At 45.6% G+C, this 23,998-nt stretch overlaps 1 protein-coding gene across 1 annotated transcript in view; it reads left to right on the forward strand.

The window, feature by feature from the left end:
• Positions 1-23,998, forward strand: part of eps8l2 (EPS8 like 2) — a 143,856-nt gene that overhangs the window by 2,312 nt on the left and 117,546 nt on the right. The window lies entirely within an intron of this gene.

Consider the following 23,998-nt stretch of genomic DNA (forward strand, 5'->3'; position numbering starts at 1 on the left):
TTCTCTTCCTCTTCCGTGTGTGTGTGTGTGTGTGTGTGTGTGTGGTTAACAGAATTACACTTTGACAAACAAAAAAAATCATTGATTTTGAAGATTAACAACCATACCATGCACAGGGACAATTTTTTTAAACTGACTTAGTGGAAGAACTGTGCAGATGCACATTTTTGTGGCAATGGAATTAAAATCTACTTTCGGTTTTTATGTGACCACTTTTTCCAAAAAGATCTGCTCCGGATTAAGATCGAATGATGTCTTCCGAAAGAACGGGCTGTCAGCTCTGACATGGTTGTCACGAGTTACCACAGCCACAAAGTCAGAAGGCCCGCCTACTCAACCAATCAGATGAGGGAGTGCGATGACGCCAATGCCAACTGGCTTGCAGGGGCAGACATGTGTTTCTATAATCTATTGATTCGTCATTGATTTGGTTATTGATATTGATTTGGTTATTTGTTAGATATTGTAAAACCAACTGTTAAAAATACTACTTTTTTCAGATGTTTCATTCAAACTCAGCTTGCAAGTTTATCATTTTTGTCCTCACTCATAGTTACTTGGAATTTCAAAATTTGAATTTCACCTTTATTTAACCAGGTAGTCCAGTTGAGAACAAGTTCTCATTTACAACTGAGACCTGTCCAAGACAGTGCAAAGCAGTGTGACACAAACAACAATACAGAGTTACACATGGAATAAACAAACATATAGTCAATAACACAATAGCAAAAGTCTATATACATTGTGTTCAAATGGTTTAAGGCAATAAATAGGCCGTAGTAGAAAAATAATTACAATTTAGCAAATGAACACTGGAGTGATAGATGTGCAGATGATGTGCAAGTAGAAATACTGGTGTGCAAAAGAGCAGAAAAGTAAATAAAACAATATGGGGATGAGGTAGGTAGTTGGATGGGCTATTTATAGATGGGCTATCTACAGCTGCAGCGATCAGTAAGCTGCTCAGATAGCTGATGCTCAAAGTTAGTGAGGGAGATATGTCTCCAACTTCAGTGATTTGTGCAATTCGTTCCAGTCATTGTCAGCAGAGAACTGGAAGGAAAGGCGGCCAAAGGAGGTGTTGGCTTTGTGAATGACGAGTGAAATATACCTGCTGGAGTGCATGCTATGGGTGGGTGTTGTGGTGACCAGTGAGCTGAGATAAGGTGGGGCTTTACCTAGCAAAGACTTATAGATGACCTGGAGCCAGTGGGTTGGGCAACGAATATGTAACGAGGGCCAGCCGACGAAAGCATACAGGTCGCAGTGGTGGTCGTATATGGGGCTTTGGTGATAAAACTGATGGCACTGTGATAGACTGCATCCAATTGGCTGACTGCATCCAATTGGCTGAGTAGAGTGTTGGAGGCTATTTTGTAAATGACATCGTCAAAGACGAGGATCGGTAGGATAGTCAGTTTTACGAGGGTATGTTTGTCAGCGTGAGTGAAGGAGGCTTTGTTGCGAAATAGGAAGCCGATTCTAGATTTAGTTTTGGATTGGAGATGTTTAATATGAGTCTGGAAGAAGAGTTTACAGTCAAGCCAGACACCTAGGTATTTGTAGTTGTCCACATATTCTAAGTCAGAACCGTCCAGAGTAGTGATGCTAGTTGGCCAGGCAGCGATCGATTGAAGAGCATGCATTTAGTTTTACTTGTATTTAAGAGCAATTGGAGGCCACGGTTGTATGGCATTGAAGCTCGTCTGGAGGTTTGTTAACACAGTGTCCAAAGAAAGGCCAGATGTATACAGAATGGTGTCGTCTGCGTAGAGGTGGATCAAGGAATCACCCGCAGCAAGAGCGACATCGTTGATATACACAGATAAAAATAGTCGGCCCGAGAATATAACCCTGTGGTGCCCCCATAGAGACTTCCAGAGGTCCGGACAACAGGCCCTCTGATTTGACACACTGAACTCTGTCTGAGAAGTAGTTGGTGAACCAGTCGAGGCAGTCATTTACAATACAGCTGCACAGTAATGTCTCTTATCTATGGCGGTTATGATATTGTTTAGGACCTTGAGCGTGGCTGAGGTGCACCCGTCACCGGCTCGGAAACCGGATTGCACAGCGGAGAAGGTACGGTGCGATTCAAAATGATCAGTGATCTGTTTGTTAACTTGGCATTCGAGGACATTAGAAAGGCCAGGCAGAACGGATATAAGTCTTTAGCAGTTTGGGTCCCTTTGAAGAGGGGGATGTCCACGGCAGCTTTCCAATCTTTAGGGATCTCGGACGATACGAAAGAGAGGTTGAACAGACTGTTAATAGGGGTTGCAACAATGCCGGAGGATATTTTTTAGAAAGAGAGGGTCCAGATTGTCTAGCCCAGCTGATTTGTATCGGTCCAGATTTTGCAGCTCTTTCAGAACATCTGCTATCTGGATTTGGGTGAAGGAGAAGCATGGGAGGCTGGGCAGGTAGCTGCAGGGGAGTGCAGGGCTGTTGACCAGGGTAGGGGTAGCCAGGAGGAAAGCATGGCCAGCCGTAGAGAAATGCTTGTTGAAATTCTCGATTATTGTGCATTTATCGGTGGTGACATTGTTTCCTAGCCTCAGTGCAGTGGGCAGCTGGGAGTGGAAATTTCCTGTATTTACTAAATCATGAGAGCAAACCACACACAAGTCAGAGTTATCATAAAGTCCATCTTTAATTATATGAGCTCCATCACAACCCTGTGACTCTCAGATCAATTCAGTGTCTATCAATTAATTCTCTGAGAGTCCTTACAAAACAGTTCTTAGTATCATTTATAGCCAAGACACACCCATCTCAACTGGCATGACGAATAACAGATCTTAGGAACATTACAAAGGAAGACTTTACTTGAGAGAGGAGTGTCCCATAGCCAGACAGCATTAGCTATAAATTATCGTTCAGTTTGCTCTCCTAAAATGAGGTTCTACTTCTCGTTCTTGGTACAACATAGACAAGACATTAGGATAAATATCAATTGTCATTTTAGACACTCTCATTCTGGACAAGCTCAAGGAAGACACGGTGAATGGCACACACACATTGTGGAGCCAAGAGATAATTGGTTCCCCCTCAATCATCCCTTCACATGGTTTAAAAGATATGTTTACATATGAAGACAAGCTTGACCCCTCCCCTCTCTGTGGCCAAAGTAACTGAACCCTGACAGAGAACAGATGACTGCAAACGGCCACCACTATAGTACAACAAGAATCATTCTATATGAGAAATAACACAAACATATAATGCTCAGTTGGTAGAGCATGGCGCTTGTAACGCCAGGGTAGTGGGTTCGATTCCCGGGACCACCCATACGTAGAATGTATGCACACATGTATGCACACATGACTGTAAGTCGCGTCTGCTAAATGGCATATTATTATTATTTTATTATTAATGAAAATAAAAAATCTTATCTACGTTACCCAACTATTCTGATTAATCCCCAACATGTCCCAAAACTTTTGAGTTGGAGCTACAGGATGCAAATTTCTGTTTGAAAAAAATAGTCTTTGCTTTCCTAACTGACTGTGTGTACTGGTTCCTGACTTCCCTGAACAGTTGCATATCGCGGGGACGATGCTAGTGCAGTCCGCCACAGGATGTTATTGTGCTGGTCGAGGGCAGTCAGGTCTGGAGTGAACCAAGGGCTATATCGATGCGCCTGGCTCGAGGCTAACTGTTGCTAGCTTCAGGACAAGGGTGTTAGCCACTATAGCCACTCTGTAGCAGCAAGCTAGCAGCGATGATCCAATGCAAAAGTCCAGAGCTTACGGCAAGAATCCAGTGGTAGTGGATTCTAGTCGTGTTCGTGAAGAGTCCGCGAAGCATCAGCTGTGTAGCCGAGTGATCATAGGGTCCACTGAGTAGGCCGGGAGATGGGCCTGGCTCAAAGATAATGTCGGGGCTGGGCCACTTGGTAGCAGCTAACTGTGATGAACAGGAGTAACGGTTCAAGGGCTTACGGCAGGAATCCTGTAGTGGAGAAAAACCAGACTAAAAGTGGCTGGTGACTGTTCTAACACGCTTGGTTTGACCACAAGACAACAGAAAGACAAAGAACACAGTTACTAGCTGAATATCAAAGCCAATTTATGCTTTATCCGCTAATGTGGTTGGAGGCTTCGTATGGAGGCTGTTACGCAATTGCAGAGTCTCCTGAGGCATGCAGAGGTCAAATCAAGCTCCGTACCGCATCACCGTGTGCCTATAAAATGTTGTGACAATGCGTAGGGCTACATACAGCTTCACACTGACATGATTGATTGACGGTAGGAGGGGGGGGAGGGGTGGTACGTCATGTCCTGTATAAACACAAACTCACTTACCTGACAACTTCCTTCAAGAAGTATGAAAACCCTGACGTCTGCGGAAGCTGCATTGCAGTAAATGCTGTACGGCCACTTCAGATGGCGGATTGACCACGCAGAGCCTTTAACAGTAGATAAATGCTCTGCATGGTCACTCTGTCAACAGTATGCCAGTGGAAGGGGGGTTGTGACTATTAGCATTTCCTGTTGCAGTAATTCCTTTACTGATTGTGTTTGTTTGTTTGTTGTTGTTTAGTAATTCTGAGTTTTAATCACTTAATAATCATTCTTAAACAAAATTGAAATGAATAAAATCACTAACTAATTGGTAGGTCTATTACTTGTTACTTCTGTAAACTCTCATTCCCCCTCAGAAGGGAGAAAATGAGAAATTATCTTAAAGATAAGTGAGTTTTCGGTAACGGAATTACAAAGCACAAGGCAATATTTCTTAAATGTACAGAAGGTAAACAATTTATCCAACTAAATACAAGTTGATATTAGTTGGCAGGGGTCTTCACCTTAACTTTATTGGGTTTTGATGTATTTATTTAACTAGGCAAGTCAGAACAAATTCTTATTTACAATGACACCTTACCAAAAGGCAAAAGGACTCCTGCGGGGACTGGGATTAAAAATAAATTAAATAAATAATAGCAAGGCAGCAACCCATGACAACACAGCATGGTAGCAACACAACATGGCAGCAGCACAACATGGTAGCAGCACAAAACATAGTACAAACATTATTGGGCCCAGACAACAGCACAAAGGGCAAGAAGGTAGAGACAACAATACATCACGCAAAGCTGCCACAACTGTCAGTAAGAGTGTCCATGATTGAGCCTTTGAATGAAGAAATCAAGATAAAACTGTCCAGTTAGATTGTTTGTTGCAGCTCGTTCCAGTCGTTAGCTGCAGCGAACTGAAAAGAGGAGCGACCCAGGGATGTGTGTGCTTTGTGGACCTTTAACAGAATGTGACTGGCAGAACGTGACAGTTGTATGTGGAGGATGAGGGCTGCAGTAGATATCTCAGATAGGGGGGAGTGAGGCCTATGAGGGCTGCAGTATATATCTCAGATAGGGGGGAGTGAGGCCTATGAGGGCTGCAGTAGATATCTCAGATAGGGGGAGTGAGGCCTATGAGGGCTGCAGTATATATCTCAGGTAGGGGGAGTGAGGCCTATGAGGGCTGCAGTATATATCTCAGGTAGGGGGGAGTGAGGCCTATGAGGGCTGCAGTAGATATCTCAGGTAGGGGGGAGTGAGGCCTATGAGGGCTGCAGTATATATCTCAGATAGGGGGGAGTGAGGCCTATGAGGGCTGCAGTAGATATCTCAGATAGGGGGGAGTGAGGCCTATGAGGGCTGCAGTAGATATCTCTGGTAGGGGGGAGTGTTTCTGATACATTTAAGACTTTTGCTATTAGATGTTTTCTAAGACTCACTTCTCCATTTGTTTATCCATGGTGCTCATGGGTCATTTTACATCTTGGTGCTAATGGGTCATTTTACATCTTGGTGCTAATGGGTCATTTTACATCTTGGTGCTCATGGGTCATTTTACATCTTGGTGCTCATGGGTCATTTTACATCTTGGTGCTCATGGGTCATTTTACATCTTGGTGCTCATGGGTCATTTTACATCTTGGTGCTCATGGGTCATTTTACATCTTGGTGCTCATGGGTCATTTTACATCTTGGTGCTCATGGGTGAGGTGATCCCCATTCGTCCCTCTTTACACCTAGTACTACAGCCTATAGCACCAACAAGCACCTGATAGTTCCCATCTTGATTTAATGATTATTGTTTTATACGGATTACGTAGGGTAAGAACTAAATTGCTGACTGAACAAATTAAAACAAAGCTAATATATATATATTTTTGAAGGTACACAAATGGTCAGTGACATAGCCTATTCATAAATCTATTGTATTATTTTACATAGTTATCCTCATATATGAACTAGGCTAGAAAAATAGATTTAGTTTACTTTGTGGATCACAAAGAAAGTCCATTAAGCTAGCTAGGTGGATCACAAAGAAAGTCCATTAAGCTAGCTAGGTGGATCACAAAGAAAGTCCATTAAGCTAGCTAGGTGGATCACAGTGCAAACACATTATTGTAACCACTGCTTTATTACAGATCTGTTATTGTTCTCTGACCTATGAAATGTAAATGGCTATACAGTCGACCTAACCCTAACCCAGGTCATTGACTCAATCATCAATTAATGAACCAATCAATCAAAGGCCCTTTTTATATCTGCAGTTGTCACAAAGTGCTTTTACACCAACCTGGCCTTGACTCCATGCAAAGTGCAAACAAATTCACAAGGTCGTGCAAACATACTTTATAGAACTGTATACACACAATACTGTATACACAAACTGTCCATACTTTATATATACACACACACACACACACACACACACACACACACACACACACACACACACACACACACACACACACACACACACACACACACACACACACACACACACACACACACACACAAATAAACCCACCATTATCACAACAGAATGAATACAGGTTCAATTGAGTTGTTTGTTAATATTGGAACCAGATAACCCCTGTATCTTTTATCTGGTCTAAAATGCTTATTCAAGAGAAGAGGACAAAGTTCACATGGCTTTTATCTGCAGCAAACTCATCTGTTTAGTTTATACCATTACATAATTGACCTTGCCAGCTGTATCAATACCACTCGACACAAGTAGATAGCTACTAATATAATAATATATGTTATATATATACTCTACTTGATAATGCTAAGTGTTTAGCTGTGGACTTGATTTAGTTTCTGTTGTGGTGGTGCGGGAATGTGGCTGTGTGTTTGCAGAAGACAAATAGGTTCACATCTGTCGTCTAAGGCACCGCATCGCAGCGGTCTAAGGCACCGCATCGCAGCGGTCTAAGGCACCGCATCGCAGCGGTCTAAGGCACCGCATCGCAGCGGTCTAAGGCACCGCATCGCAGCGGTCTAAGGCACCGCATCGCAGCGGTCTAAGGCACCGCATCGCAGCGGTCTAAGGCACCGCATCGCAGCGGTCTAAGGCACCGCATCGCAGCGGTCTAAGGCACCGCATCGCAGCGGTCTAAGGCACCGCTTCGCAGCGGTCTAAGGCACCGCTTCGCAGCGGTCTAAGGCACCGCTTCGCAGCGGTCTAAGGCACCGCTTCGCAGCGGTCTAAGGCACCGCTTCGCAGCGGTCTAAGGCACCGCATCGCAGCGGTCTAAGGCACCGCATCGCAGCGGTCTAAGGCACCGCATCGCAGCGGTCTAAGGCACCGCATCGCAGCGGCCTAAGGCACCGCCGCAGCGGCCTAAGGCACCGCTCGCAGCGGCCTAAGGCACCGCCGCAGCGGCCTAAGGCACCGCTTCGCAGCGGCCTAAGGCACCGCTCGCAGCGGCCTAAGGCACCGCTTCGCAGCGGCCTAAGGCACCGCTTCGCAGCGGCCTAAGGCACCGCTTCGCAGCGGCCTAAGGCACCGCTTCGCAGCGGCCTAAGGCACCGCATCGCAGCGGCCTAAGGCACCGCAGCGGCCTAAGGCACCGCATCGCAGCGGCCTAAGGCACCGCATCGCAGCGGCCTAAGGCACCGCATCGCAGCGGTCTAAGGCACCGCATCGCAGCGGTCTAAGGCACCGCATCGCAGCGGTCTAAGGCACCGCATCGCAGCGGTCTAAGGCACCGCTTCGCAGCGGTCTAAGGCACCGCTTCGCAGCGGTCTAAGGCACCGCTTCGCAGCGGTCTAAGGCACCGCTTCGCAGCGGTCTAAGGCACCGCTTCGCAGCGGTCTAAGGCACCGCTTCGCAGCGGTCTAAGGCAAGTGCTAGATGCATCACTGCAGATACGGTCTCGATCCCGGGCTGCGTTGCGACCGGGAGACCCATGAGGCGGTGCACAATTGTCTCAGCGTCGTCTGGGCTAGGAGAGGGTTTGGTTGGCTCGGCTGTCCTTGTCCGATTGTGCTCTAGCGACTACTTGTGGTGGGCCGGGCACATGCACGCTGACAGGGTCGCAGTTGTACTACGTCTGTAGCACATTAGTGATTGAGTTTTCAAAACAAAATGGCCACTGGATTGATGCAAATAATCATGATTCTGCCAGGCTACTTTATATAATGATCAAAAATATAAACGCATCAATTTCAACGATTTGACTGAGCTACAGTTCATAAGGAAATCAGTCAATTGAAATAAATTCATTAGGCCCTAATCTATGGACTTCATATGACCGGGCGCATCCCACACACTGGGGAGCTTGGCTCAGCCAATCAGAATGAGTTTCTCTCCACGAAAGGGCTGTATTACAGACAGAAATACTCATCAGCTGTCTGGGTGGCTGGTCTCAGACGATCCCTCAGGTGAAGAAGCCGGATGTGGACCTCCTGGGCTGGGGTGGTTACACGTGGTCTGCGGTTGTGAGGCCGATTGGACTTACCGCCAAATTCTTTAAAACATTGGAGGCGGTTTATGGTGGATAACTAAACCTTAAATTTTCTAGCAACAGCTCTGGTGGACATTCCTTCAGTCAGCATGTCAATTGCACACTCACTCAAAACTTGACATCTGTTGCATTGTGTTGTGACAACTGCACATTTTAGAGTGGCCTTTTATTGTCCCTAGCACAAGGTGCACCTGTGGAATGATCATGCCGTTTAATCAGTTTCTTGATTTACCGGCATGTAAGGTGGAGGGATTATCTCGGCAAAGGATACAATGCTAATTAATTAAGGGATGTAAAAAATAAGCTTTGTGCATGTTGAAAATTTTTAGGATCTTCTCTTTCAGCTCATGAAACATGGGACCAACACTTTGTTGCTTTTATATATTTGTTCAGTATACATATGACGTGGTGAACCGTGCCGTTGCCTCACAAAGTTGAAGGAAAATACATTTAAATTCATTCAATACATTTTTGATCCTAACAGGAAGCCAAAATGTTCCCAAACAGGAGATCTAACCGATGAAGGATCCTCCAATTCTAGTTTATCCACCCCACCACTCTCAATCGCACATCACTAGTTCCAGCTCCTCACAAAAAGATCATTTAAAATACGGCAGTTAAGATTTGAATTACAACGTGCGCTTTAACACGTTGTTTTTCAGCTCAGATTTACTCCGGGAGTACAGCATAGCCTATTGGCCTAGTGTTTGTTTATTCAGTCGGGTTCGTTTAGGATTTATATTTTAAACAACCTACTCATTCCAGGGTTTGATACATGCCCAGAAGCTGCCGGTTGCACTGAGTAAAGCTATGGATTTTGTGTTGTGTTAAAGGCTAAAGTACAGGCAGGGAATAGGCAAAAGACGTCGTTAGTGAGGCGGACAGAAACTATCAAACACGGGAAGATTCAATTATGGTGGGAAACCAGCGCTCCGAATAGAAGTGTGTCACAAAATAAACCTCAGTGATTGGGTGCAAAGAACTGAACTAAATAGTGTGTGATAATGGCATACAGGTGTGTGAACAGGTGATTGGGATCTGGAGATGTGTTCAGGGGATCTATGCGTTTGAGAGTGTGAGCTGGAAGCAGATGTTACACTGTGTGTAACATGATTTTTGCATGTCTACCTCATCTCTGTACCTCACACATACAGATAATTGTAAGGTCCCTCAGTCCAGCAGTGAATTTCAAACCGATTCAACAACAAAGACCAGGGAGGTTTTCCAATGCCTTGTAAAGAAGGGCACCTATTGGTAGATGGGTAAAAAAATAAATAAAAGCAGACATTGAATATCCCTTTGAGCATAGACCATCCAAAGTGTAATTAATAACGTCACTATCAATACACCCAGTCACTACAAAGATACAGGCGTCCTTCCTAACTCAGTTACCGGAGAGAAATGAAACCACTCAGGCCAATGGTGACATTAAAACATTGTTCTCATATCACAAACATGAAACAGAGGATGGATCAACAATATTAAAGTTATTCCACAATACTAACCTAAATTACAGTGACAAGAAGGAAGCCTGTACGGAATAAAAATATTCCAAATCATGCATCCTATTTGCAACAAGACACTAAAGTAATACTTTTAAAAAATGTGGCTAAGAAATTAACTGTCTTGAATACAAAGTGTTATGTTTGGGGCAAATCCAATACAACACTGAGTACCACTCTCCAATACAACACATTACTGAGTACCACTCTCCAATACAACACATTACTGAGTACCACTCTCCAATACAACACATTACTGAGTACCACTCTCCAATACAACACATTACTGAGTACCACTCTCCAATACAACACATTACTGAGTACCACTCTCCAATACAACACATTACTGAGTACCACTCTCCAATACAACACATTACTGAGTACCACTCTCCAATACAACACATTACTGAGTACCACTCTCCAATACAACACATTACTGAGTACCACTCTCCAATACAACACATTACTGAGTACCACTCTCCAGCACAACACATTACTGAGTACCACTCTCCAATACAACACCTTACTGAGTACCACTCTCCAATACAACACATTACTGAGTACCACTCTCCAATACAACACATTACTGAGTACCACTCTCCAATACAACACATTACTGAGTACCACTCTCCAATACAACACATTACTGAGTACCACTCTCCAATACAACACATTACTGAGTACCACTCCATATTTTGATGCATAGTAGTGGCTGCATCATGTTATGGGTATGTTTGTAATCATTAAGGACTGGGGAGTTTTTCCAGGATAAAAATAAACTGAATGGAGCTAAGCACAGGGAAAATCCTAGAGGAAAACCTGGTTCAGTCTGCTTTTCAAAATCACTGGGAGACAAATTCACCTTTTCAGCAGGACAATAATCTAAAACACAAGCCCAAATATACACTGGTGTTGCTTACCAAGACGATTTTGAATGTTCCTGAGTCGCCTAGTTACTGAGTCGCCTAGTTACGTGGTGAGTGTACATATTCCTTTTATAAAGAAAAGGACGCTGACAAAATAAACAATACAAAACAACAGTGAAGCTTAAGGGCCACAAACCACGTTAACTTCCCACACTGAAAGGAGGGGGGGGAAAGAGCTACCTAAGTATGATTCCCAATCAGAGACAAAGAGAGACAGCTGTCCCTGATTGAGAACAATACCCGGCCAAAACATAGAAATACAAAAATCATAGAAAACATAAACATAGAATGCCCACCCCACATCACACCCTGACCAAAGCAAATAGAGACATTAAAAGGCTCTCTAAGGTCAGGGCGTGACACGCAATGGATCAACAACCAGCTTGACAGAGCTTGAATAATTTTTAAAATAATTATGTCCAAATATTGTACAATCCAGCTGTGCAAAGCTCTTGGAGACATTCCCAGGCTGCTGTTATACACATTCCCAGGCTGCTGTTATAAACATTCCCAGACTGCTGTTATAAACATTCCCAGACTGCTGTTCTAAACATTCCCAGACTGCTGTTCTAAACATTCCCAGACTGCTGTTCTAAACATTCCCAGACTGCTGTTCTAAACATTCCCAGACTGCTGTTCTAAACATTCCCAGACTGCTGTTCTAAACATTCCCAGACTGCTGTTCTAAACATTCCCAGACTGCTGTTCTAAACATTCCCAGACTGCTGTTCTAAACATTCCCAGACTGCTGTTCTAAACATTCCCAGACTGCTGTTCTAAACATTCCCAGACTGCTGTTCTAAACATTCCCAGACTGCTGTTCTAAACATTCCCAGACTGCTGTTCTAAACATTCCCAGACTGCTGTTCTAAATATTCCCAGACTGCTGTTCTAAACATTCCCAGACTGCTGTTCTAAACATTCCCAGACTGCTGTTCTAAACATTCCCAGACTGCTGTTCTAAACATTCCCAGACTGCTGTTCTAAACATTCCCAGACTGCTGTTCTAAACATTCCCAGACTGCTGTTCAAACATTCCCAGACTGCTGTTCTAAACATTCCCAGACTGCTGTTCTAAACATTCCCAGACTGCTGTTCTAAACATTCCCAGACTGCTGTTCTAAACATTCCCAGACTGCTGTTCTAAACATTCCCAGACTGCTGTTCTAAACATTCCCAGACTGCTGTTCTAAACATTCCCAGACTGCTGTTCTAAACATTCCCAGACTGCTGTTCTAAACATTCCCAGACTGCTGTTCTAAACATTCCCAGACTGCCGTTCTAAACATTCCCAGACTGCTGTTCTAAACATTCCCAGACTGCCGTTCTAAACATTCCCAGACTGCCGTTCTAAACATTCCCAGACTGCCGTTCTAAACATTCCCAGACTGCCGTTCTAAACATTCCCAGACTGCCGTTCTAAACATTCCCAGACCGCCGTTCTAAACATTCCCAGACTGCCGTTCTAAACATTCCCAGACTGCCGTTCTAAGCATTCCCAGACTGCCGTTATAGACATTCTCAGACTGCTGTTATAGACATTCTCAGACTGCTGTTATAGACATTCTCAGACTGCTGTTATAGACATTCTCAGACTGCTGTTATAGACATTCTCAGACTGCCGTTATAGACATTCTCAGACTGCCGTTATAGACATTCTCAGACTGCTGTTATAGACATTCTCAGACTGCCGCTATAGACATTCCCAGACTGCCGCTATAAACATTCCCAGACTGCCGCTATAAACATTCCCAGACTGCCGCTATAAACATTCCCAGACTGCCGCTATAAACATTCCCAGACTGCCGCTATAAACATTCCCAGACTGCCGCTATAAACATTCCTAGACTGCCGCTATAAACATTCCCAGACTGCCGTTCTAAACATTCCCAGACTGCCGTTCTAAACATTCCCAGACTGCCGTTCTAAACATTCCCAGACTGCCGTTCTAAACATTCCCAGACTGCCGTTCTAAACATTCCCAGACTGCCGTTCTAAACATTCCCAGACTGCTGTTCTAAACATTCCCAGACTGCTGTTCTAAACATTCCCAGACTGCTGTTCTAAACATTCCCAGACTGCTGTTCTAAACATTCCCAGACTGCCGTTCTAAACATTCCCAGACTGCCGTTCTAAACATTCCCAGACTGCCGTTCTAAACATTCCCAGACTGCCGTTCTAAACATTCCCAGACTGCTGTTCTAAGCATTCCCAGACTGCTGTTCTAAGCATTCCCAGACTGCTGTTCTAAGCATTCCCAGACTGCTGTTATAAACATTCCCAGACTGCTGTTCTAAGCATTCCCAGACTGCTGTTCTAAGCATTCCCAGACTGCTGTTCTAAGCATTCCCAGACTGCTGTTCTAAACATTCCCAGACTGCTGTTCTAAGCATTCCCAGACTGCTGTTCTAAACATTCCCAGACTGCTGTTCTAAACATTCCCAGACTGCTGTTCTAAACATTCCCAGACTGCTGTAATCACTCTGCCAAATGTTATTCTAACATGTGTTGACTCCGTATTTCATTTTCAATAAATTTGCAAACATTTCTAAAAACATGTTTTTACTTTGTCATTATGGGGTATTGTGATGACATTATAGGGGATTGTGATGTCATTATAGGGGATTGTGATGTCATTATAGGGGATTGTGATGTCATTATAGGGGATTGTGATGTCATTTTGGTGTATTGTGTATAGATGGGTGAAAAATAAATATTTAATAGCTTAGGCTATGAAAACATGACGTTATGTTTCCTCTGGCCCAGATGCAATCAGAGCGCATAGGTTTCACCAGGATACCTGCTGCTGTGGTTATCAGTAGGCTACAGCTGATCAGACTGAAGCACACACTCATATGACTTGAAAAGCAGAAATCTCTTTAGCCACACTGCTCCTCAGACTCTCCTTCATATCTCGTTGTGGGAATAGGGCCATAGACTTCCTCTTTCCTCACTAATCTCTCCAGCCATCTTCTCTCTCCCATTGTTCAGGCTAGCCAGGTGGTGGCACGAGACCAGGTTTCAGGGAGGAAGGGAGGAAGGGAGTCATGTGTTGCCCAGACCTGGCTATTCATAATCATTTTCTAACACTTTACCTGGGCTTGATTGAGGTTGCAATGGAGACAAAAGAATACTCACAAAAATATGCCACTCCAGACAGGCTAAAACAAACCCCGTCCATCTGCCACTCCAGACAGGCTAAAACAAACCCCGCCCATCTGCCACTCCAGCTAGGCAAAAACAAACCCCGCCCATCTGCCACTCCAGACAGGCTAAAACAAACCCCGCCCATCTGCCACTCCAGACAGGCTAAAACAAACCCCGCCCATCTGCCACTCCAGACAAGCTAAAACAAACCCCGCCCATCTGCCACTCCAGACAAGCTAAAACAAACCCCGCCCATCTGCCACTCCAGACAGGCTAAAACAAACCCTGCCCATCTGCCACTCCAGACAGGCTAAAACAAACCCCGCCCATCTGCCACTCCAGACAAGCTAAAACAAACCCCGCCCATCTGCCACTCCAGACAGGCTAAAACAAACCCTGCCCATCTGCCACTCCAGCTAGGCTAAAACAAACCCTGCCCATCTGCACCGCCAGACAGGCTATAACAAACCCCGCCCATCTGCACCTCCAGACAGGCTAAAACAAACCCTGAAAGTTTTTTTATATTTCTAATAGTATTTGAACCCAGGTCTGGTGTTGTTTTCCCTGTGGCAAAGTGTTGGTACTCTTCCTTCCGTTCTCAGGCCTATACATAGGGCCTGGGGTCAGCAAGGGTACAGGGTATCGGGATAGGGCCTGGGGTCAGCAAGGGTACAGGGTATCGGGGATAGGGCCTGGGGTCAGCAAGGGTACAGGGGGGATAGGGCCTGGGGTCAGCAAGGGTACAGGGTATCGGGGATAGGGCCTGGGGTCAGCAAGGGTACAGGGTATCGGGGATAGGGCCTGGGGTCAGCAAGGGTACAGGGTATCGGGGATAGGGCCTGGGGTCAGCAAGGGTACAGGGTATCGGGGGTAGGGCCTGGGGTCAGCAAGGGTACAGGTTATCTGGAATAGGGCCTGGGGTCAGCAAGGGTACAGGGTATCGGGGATAGGGCCTGGGGTCAGCAAGGGTACAGGGTATCGGGGATAGGGCCTGGGGTCAGCAATTATTATTATTATTCTGATGTAATATGAGTTGGTTATTGGTATTGGTATGGTAATGGAGTATTTGTGCGTTTTCTAACATGCTTTTAGACACATTTTTGTAAATAATTGTAGTCGATGGAAAGTGATGACAAAATGTGCCCAATTGATTTTGTAGTGGAATTATAGTACTCAAAAGTAGAGTCTTTTAGATTTCTTCAAAACAATCAAACTTTATTATTTAATTACTGCAGTAATGGAGCCGGTCGGTAATCAACCCTGGAGGTGATCACTGAGAACTCAACCAGCTGGTTTGAGCCACAGCATTTTATATCACCCCTGGAGGTGATCACTGAGAACTCAACCAGCTGGTTTGAGCCACAGCATTTTATATCACCCCTGGAGGTGATCACTGAGAACTCAACGAGCTGGTTTGAGCCACAGCATTTTAGATCACCCCTGGAGGTGATCACTGAGAACTCAACCAGCTGGTTTGAGCCACAGCATTTTATATCAAAGTCCATCCTCCTGGATGTTCATGACAAACAACAGATGTATGGAATGTGTCACCGGGTTACTAATAATTCACAGCAAATAGTATCTGCTGTAAATACTTTCCTCGTTGTGTAGAGACCAGGGTCTGGCCCCCCAACTCCATACTGGAGCCATCTCCCCCTGGTACCCCAGTACAGAAACATTAACCCATGGATGACGTATCACCCAAATACATGGTCAATCTTCCAGAGGCCCATCCTCAGTAGAACACACACAGATAAGCATTCTAACACCCCTTTTATTCTGTTGCATAAAACAACCATTTGATGCAATAACAGCATTATAACATAATCTTGTATTCTCCATCATACTCTGTAATGAAACAAAACATTTAAAAAAACAGTTTTGGGGATCAGCCAGAAGCAGAGAGAGTGAAAATAAGACCACAGGAACTTTTCCTTTTGATATGAAATGGGATGATTAATTTGTGTGGGACTATGGATCATGAATTATGATGCATTACAAGAAAACGTGTGTTGTTTACATAAAGGGAAACTAGTACAATATGATAGAATATAACTACTTCTGACTCAACATAACAGCCCTTATTAAGGTATATCTTTACCTCCGATCATAAAACATGACATTCTGGTAGTATATAAACTTGTTTCAAATGTACAGTATGTAAACAGGTTGATATTAAAGTAACTGCCCAGTGTTTATAGATTTCTTAGAAATATGACCTACAATGAATTACTGTTCGCTGCTCTGGCCCCCCAATGGTGGAACAAACTCCCTCACGACGCCAGGACAGCGGAGTCAATCACCACCTTCCGGAGACACCTGAAACCCCACCTCTTTAAGGAATACCTAGGATAGGATAAGTAATCCCTCTCACCCCCCCCTTTAAGATTTAGATGCACTATTGTAAAGTGACTGTTCTACTGGATGTCATAAGGTGAATGCACCAATTTGTAAGTCGCTCTGGTTAAGAGCGTCTGCTAAATGACTTAAATGTAAATGTAAATGTAAATCAGAGTGAAATAGTTTTACTTCCAAATGTTCTTTATTAAGTTAGAAAGCAGTTATTCTATGTTTGAATGGTGTGAAAGTACTCCAATAGCAGAATGATGTGACCGCTGATTGGCCAGCTCATCCTCCTCTAGACCGCTGATTGGCCAGCTCATCCTCCTCTAGACCGCTGATTGGCCAGCACGTCCTCCTCTAGACCGCTGATTGGCCAGCACGTCCTCCTCTAGACCGCTGATTGGCCAGCTCGTCCTCCTCTAGACCGCTGATTGGCCAGCTCGTCCTCCTCTAGACCGCTGATTGGCCAGCTCGTCCTCCTCTAGACCGCTGATTGGCCAGCTCGTCCTCCTCTAGACCGCTGATTGGCCAGCTCTTCCTCCTCTAGACCGCTGATTGGCCTCCCTCCTCTAGACCGCTGATTGGCCAGCTGATTGGCCAGTCCCTCCTCTAGACCGCTGATTGGCCAGCTCGTCCTCCTCTAGACCGCTGATTGGCCAGCTCGTCCTCCTCTAGACCGCTGATTGGCCAGCTCGTCCTCCTCTAGACCGCTGATTGGCCAGCTCGTCCTCCTCTAGACCGCTGATTGGCCAGCTCGTCCTCCTCTAGACCGCTGATTGGCCAGCTCGTCCTCCTCTAGACCGCTGATTGGCCAGCTCGTCTTCCTATGTAGTATTGCTTCTTACTGATTGAGGAAATAGCAGGGTTCGATACTGCGACCAAAACAGTCTGTCTTGGCAGTGCGACACACATTTTGAATTTGTCACAAGGGTGCCAGTGACATAATTTCTCGTCGCGTTAGTTTTTGTATTGCAATTTGCTTTTACTTTTTTTATTATCATGATTTATTCAATCCGGAATGTGCAATTGACCAAAAAAGGTTGTTTCTGAAAAGTAAACAACGGCATGTGAATGGGTGTACAGTTTGTGTAGAGCCTATGTCTACCACTTCCTGTATCTGTTCGTGATGATAATGATAGGCTAACCGGTGTGGTCTACCGCAGTGTGTATCCGTTAATGATGATATCACAATACCCCATAATGACATCAGAATATCCCATAATGACATCACAATACCCCATAGTGACATCACAATACCCCAGTGACACCACAATACCCCATAATGACATCACAATACCCCATAATGACATCACAATACCTCATAATAATGACAAAGCAAACAGGTTTTTAGAAACATTTACTCATATTTATAAATCTGAAAACCCCACAAAAAAAGCTTAACAATCCCATTACATTTTCCCCCAAAGTTTAGAAGACAAAATCAAAAAAACGAAATATTCATTTGATGGTTTTATTATAGTTTGTTTTTCTGTTAAAGATAGTTTTAGTATTTTTATTTCAGTTTACAAAATTATTTTTCCAAATGTAGTTTTTGTTTACTATAATAACCTTAAAGTGGGGTGTGGCCAGTTTGTGTCATGGACAGTGCTTGTACCCATAGAAACAGACGTGGGTGTGGCCAGTTTGTGTCATGGACAGTGCTATTACCCATAGAAACAGATGTGGGTGTGGCCAGTTTGTGTCATGGACAGTGCTTGTGTCCATAAAAACAGACGTGGGTGTGGCCAGTTTGTGTCATGGACAGTGCTTGTACCCATAGAAACAGACATGGGTGTGGCCAGTTTGTGTCATGGACAGTGCTTGTACCCATAGAAACCGACCTAGCCTATGTATGAACGTTTACAATGTAGGTGCACGGGTAAAGATACATTTTGGAGAACCAAGGTGACAGACATTGACACATTCAATACCGCCTTGCACACTCTGGCCTGCATCTAGCTGATCTAGGGTGTAATCATTAGTCCAACAGTTGCAAACGAAAAGTTTACATTTTAACAAATTTAGGTATGTTTATCCACGTTTCGTTAGGTTGCTTCTTATTTAAGATTTTTTTTTCAATAGGAACTGTGGAATGAATACACCCCCGATCACACACAAACAGTTGACTTTCATAGCAGCCACAAATAAACAGCATGATCACTTTTATCGCTCTACACACTCTCCTCTTCTCACCTTTTCCCTTCGCTTGTGAACTTCAGTGGAGAGCACATTAGCTGTCTGTGACCAGGCCAAAAACTTTGGCAGAGCTTGAAAACTATTACGGACTACAAAGGGAAGCCCAGCCGCGAGCTGCCCGGTGACATGAGCCTACCAGACAAGCTAAATTACTTCTATGAGGGCAACACTGAAGCATGCATGAGAGCACCAGCTGTTCTGGACGATCACGCTCTAGCCGATGTGAGTAAGACCAGGTCAACATTCACAAGGCCGCAGTGCCGGACTGATTACCAGGACGTATACTCAGATCATGTGCTGACCAACTGGCAAGTGTTTTCACAATCATTTTCTATCTGTCCCTGACCGAGTCTGTAATACCTACATGTTGCACAAATGAACTTTTAACAAGGCACACCTGTTAATTGAAATACTTGCTGAATACCTGCTCCAGAGTGCTCAAGACCGGATTCAATCTGTTTCAATCTGTAATCTGTTTCTTAACTTGGCTTTCAAAGACCTTATAAAGGCAGGGCAGGATGGATATAGGTCTGTAACAGTTTGGGTCTAGAGTGTCTCCCCCTTTGAAGAGGGGGATGACCGTGGCAGCTTTCCAATCTTTGTGGATCTCAGACGATACGAAAGAGAGGTTGAACAGGCTAGTAAATAGGGGTTGCAACAATTGCAGCGGATCATTTTAGAAAAAGGGTCCAGATTGTCTAGCCCGGCTGATTTGTAGGGGTCCATATTTTTGCAGCTCTTTCAGAAAATCGGCTATCTGGATTTGGGTAAAGGAGAAATGGGGGGGCTTGGGCAAGTTGCTGTGGGGGGTGCAGTGCTGTTGACCGGGGTAGGAGTAGCCAGGTGGAAAGCATGGCCAGCCGTAGAAAAATGCTTGTTGAAATTCTCAATTATAGTGGATTTATCGGTGGTAACAGTGTTTCCTAGCCTCAGAGCAGTGGGCAGCTGGGAGGAGGTGCTCTTATTCTCCATGGACTTTAGTGTTTCCTAGCCTCAGAGCAGTGGGCAGCTTGGGAGGCTCTTATTCTCCATGGACTTTACAGTGTTTCCTAGCCTCAGTGCAGTGGGCAGCTGGGAGGAGGTGCTCTTATTCTCCATGGACTTTACAGTGTTTCCTAGCCTCAGAGCAGTGGGCAGCTGGGAGGAGGTGCTCTTATTCTCCATGGACTTTACAGTGTTTCCTAGCCTCAGAGCAGTGGGCAGCTGGGAGGAGGTGCTCTTATTCTCCATGGTCTTTACAGTGTTTCCTAGCCTCAGAGCAGTGGGCAGCTGGGAGGAGGTGCTCTTATTCTCCATGGACTTTACAGTGTTTCCTAGCCTCAGTGCAGTGGGCAGCTGGGAGGAGGTGCTCTTATTCTCCATGGACTTTACAGTGTTTCCTAGCCTCAGTGCAGTGGGCAGCTGGGAGGAGGTGCTCTTATTCTCCATGGACTTTACAGTGTTTCCTAGCCTCAGAGCTGTGGGCAGCTGGGAGGAGGTGCTCTTATTCTCCATGGACTTTACAGTGTTTCCTAGCCTCAGTGCAGTGGGCAGCTGGGAGGAGGTGCTCTTATTCTCCATGGACTTTACAGTGTTTCCTAGCCTCAGAGCTGTGGGCAGCTGGGAGGAGGTGCTCTTATTCTCCATGGACTTTACAGTGTTTCCTAGCCTCAGTGCAGTGGGCAGCTGGGAGGAGGTGCTCTTATTCTCCATGGACTTTACAGTGTTTCCTAGCATCAGTGCAGTGGGCAGCTGGGAGGAGATGCTCTTATTCTACATGGACTTTACAGTGTTTCCTAGCCTCAGAGCAGTGGGCAGCTGGGAGGAGGTGCTCTTATTCTCCATGGACTTTACAGTGTTTCCTAGCCTCAGAGCAGTGGGCAGCTGGGAGGAGGTGCTCTTATTCTCCATGGACTTTACAGTGTTTCCTAGCCTCAGAGCAGTGGGCAGCTGGGAGGAGGTGCTCTTATTCTCCATGGACTTTACAGTGTTTCCTAGCCTCAGAGCAGTGGGCAGCTGGGAGGCTCTTATTCTCCATGGACTTTACAGTGTTTCCTAGCCTCAGTGCAGTGGGCAGCTGGGAGGAGGTGCTCTTATTCTCCATGGACTTTACAGTGTTTCCTAGCCTCAGAGCAGTGGGCAGCTGGGAGGAGGTGCTCTTATTCTCCATGGACTTTACAGTGTTTCCTAGCCTCAGAGCAGTGGGCAGCTGGGAGGAGGTGCTCTTATTCTCCATGGTCTTTACAGTGTTTCCTAGCCTCAGTGCAGTGGGCAGCTGGGAGGAGGTGTTCTTATTCTCCATGGACTTTACAGTGTTTCCTAGCCTCAGAGCAGTGGGCAGCTGGGAGGAGGTGCCCTTATTCTCCATGGACTTTACAGTGTTTCCTAGCCTCAGAGCAGTGGGCAGCTGGGAGGAGGTGCTCTTATTCTCCATGGACTTTACAGTGTTTCCTAGCCTCAGTGCAGTGGGTAGCTGGGAGGAGGTGTTCTTATTCTCCATGGACTTTACAGTGTTTCCTAGCCTCAGTGCAGTGGGCAGCTGGGAGGAGGTGTTCTTATTCTCCATGGACTTTACAGTGTTTCCTAGCCTCAGTGCAGTGGGCAGCTGGGAGGAGGTGTTCTTATTCTCCATGGACTTTACAGTGTTTCCTAGCCTCAGAGCAGTGGGCAGCTGGGAGGAGGTGCTCTTATTCTCCATGGACTTTACAGTGTTTCCTAGCCTCAGAGCAGTGGGCAGCTGGGAGGAGGTGCTCTTATTCTCCATGGACTTTACAGTGTTTCCTAGCCTCAGAGCAGTGGGCAGCTGGGAGGAGGTGCTCTTATTCTCCATGGTCTTTACAGTGTTTCCTAGCCTCAGTGCAGTGGGCAGCTGGGAGGAGGTGTTCTTATTCTCCATGGACTTTACAGTGTTTCCTAGCCTCAGTGCAGTGGGCAGCTGGGAGGAGGTGTTCTTATTCTCCATGGACTTTACAGTGTTTCCTAGCCTCAGTGCAGTGGGCAGCTGGGAGGAGGTGCTCTTATTCTCCATGGACTTTACAGTGTTTCCTAGCCTCAGTGCAGTGGGCAGCTGGGAGGAGGTGTTCTTATTCTCCATGGACTTTACAGTGTTTCCTAGCCTCAGTGCAGTGGGCAGCTGGGAGGAGGTGCTCTTATTCTCCATGGACTTTACAGTGTTTCCTAGCCTCAGTGCAGTGGGCAGCTGGGAGGAGGTGTTCTTATTCTCCATGGACTTTACAGTGTTTCCTAGCCTCAGTGCAGTGGGCAGCTGGGAGGAGGTGTTCTTATTCTCCATGGACTTTACAGTGTTTCCTAGCCTCAGTGCAGTGGGCAGCTGGGAGGAGGTGCTCTTATTCTCCATGGACTTTACAGTGTTTCCTAGCCTCAGTGCAGTGGGCAGCTGGGAGGAGGTGTTCTTATTCTCCATGGACTTTACAGTGTTTCCTAGCCTCAGTGCAGTGGGCAGCTGGGAGGAGGTGCTCTTATTCTCCATGGACTTTACAGTGTTTCCTAGCCTCAGTGCAGTGGGCAGCTGGGAGGAGGTGTTCTTATTCTCCATGGACTTTACAGTGTTTCCTAGCCTCAGTGCAGTGGGCAGCTGGGAGGAGGTGTTCTTATTCTCCATGGACTTTACAGTGTTTCCTAGCCTCAGTGCAGTGGGCAGCTGGGAGGAGGTGCTCTTATTCTCCATGGACTTTACAGTGTTTCCTAGCCTCAGTGCAGTGGGCAGCTGGGAGGAGGTGTTCTTATTCTCCATGGACTTTACAGTGTTTCCTAGCCTCAGAGCAGTGGGCAGCTGGGAGGAGGTGTTCTTATTCTCCATGGACTTTACAGTGTTTCCTAGCCTCAGAGCAGTGGGCAGCTGGGAGGAGGTGTTCTTATTCTCCATGGACTTTACAGTATTTCCTAGCCTCAGTGCAGTGGGCAGCTGGGAGGAGGTGCTCTTATTCTCCATGGACTTTACAGTGTTTCCTAGCCTCAGAGCAGTGGGCAGCTGGGAGGAGGTGCTCTTATTCTCCATGGACTTTACAGTGTTTCCTAGCCTCAGAGCAGTGGGCAGCTGGGAGGAGGTGTTCTTATTCTCCATGGACTTTACAGTGTTTCCTAGCCTCAGTGCAGTGGGCAGCTGGGAGGAGGTGCTCTTATTCTCCATGGACTTTACAGTGTTTCCTAGCCTCAGAGCAGTGGGCAGCTGGGAGGAGGTGCTCTTATTCTCCATGAACTTTACAGTGTCCCAGAACCCTTTGGAGTTTGTGCTACAGGTTGCAAATTAATTTCTGTTTGAAAAAGCTTGCCTTAGCTTTTCTAACTGCCAGTGTATATTGGTTTCTAACTTTCCTGAAAAGTTGCATATCACAGGGGCTCTTTGATGCTAATGCAGGATGTTTTTGTGCTGATCTGTTCCTGGTTCTACATTTTTTTAATTGGGCAAGCGTGATTTAAGATGGTGAGGTTAGCACTTTTAATGAATACCCAGGCATCCGCTACTGACGGGATGAGGTCAATATCCTTCCAGGATACTCAGGCCAGGTCGATTAGAAAGGCCTGCTCGCTGAAGTGTTTTAGGGAGTATTTGTGTGATGAGGGGCACAGACCTGGATAGTATGACAGAACTCTGCAGGCTATCTCTGCAGTAGATTGCAACTCCGCCCCCTTTGGCAGTTCTATCTTGTTGGAAAATGTTATAGTTAGGGATGTTAATTTCAGAATTTTTGGTGGCCTTCCTAAGCCAGGATTCAGACACAGCTAGAACATCCGGGTTGGCAGAGTGTGCTAAAGCAGTGAATAAAACAAACTTAGGGAGGAGGCTTCTGATATTAACATGCATGAAACCAAGGCTATTACGCCTGCAGAAGTCAACAAATGAGAGTGCCTGGGGAATGGGAGTGTAGCTAGGCACTGCAGGGCCTGGATTCACCTCCACATCACCAGAGGAACAGAGGAGAAGTCGGATAAGGGTACGGCTAAAGGCTATAAGAACTGGTTGTCTAGTGCATTCGGAACAGAGAGTAAAAGGAGCAGGTTTCTGGGTGCGGTAGAATAGATTCAAGGTATAATGTACAGACAAAGGTATGGTAGGATGTGAATACAGTGGAGGTAAACCTAGGCATTAAGTGACAATGAGAGAGGTATTGTTTC

Source organism: Oncorhynchus gorbuscha, linkage group LG01, assembly GCF_021184085.1.
Source record: "Oncorhynchus gorbuscha isolate QuinsamMale2020 ecotype Even-year linkage group LG01, OgorEven_v1.0, whole genome shotgun sequence".
NCBI lineage: Eukaryota > Metazoa > Chordata > Actinopteri > Salmoniformes > Salmonidae > Oncorhynchus > Oncorhynchus gorbuscha.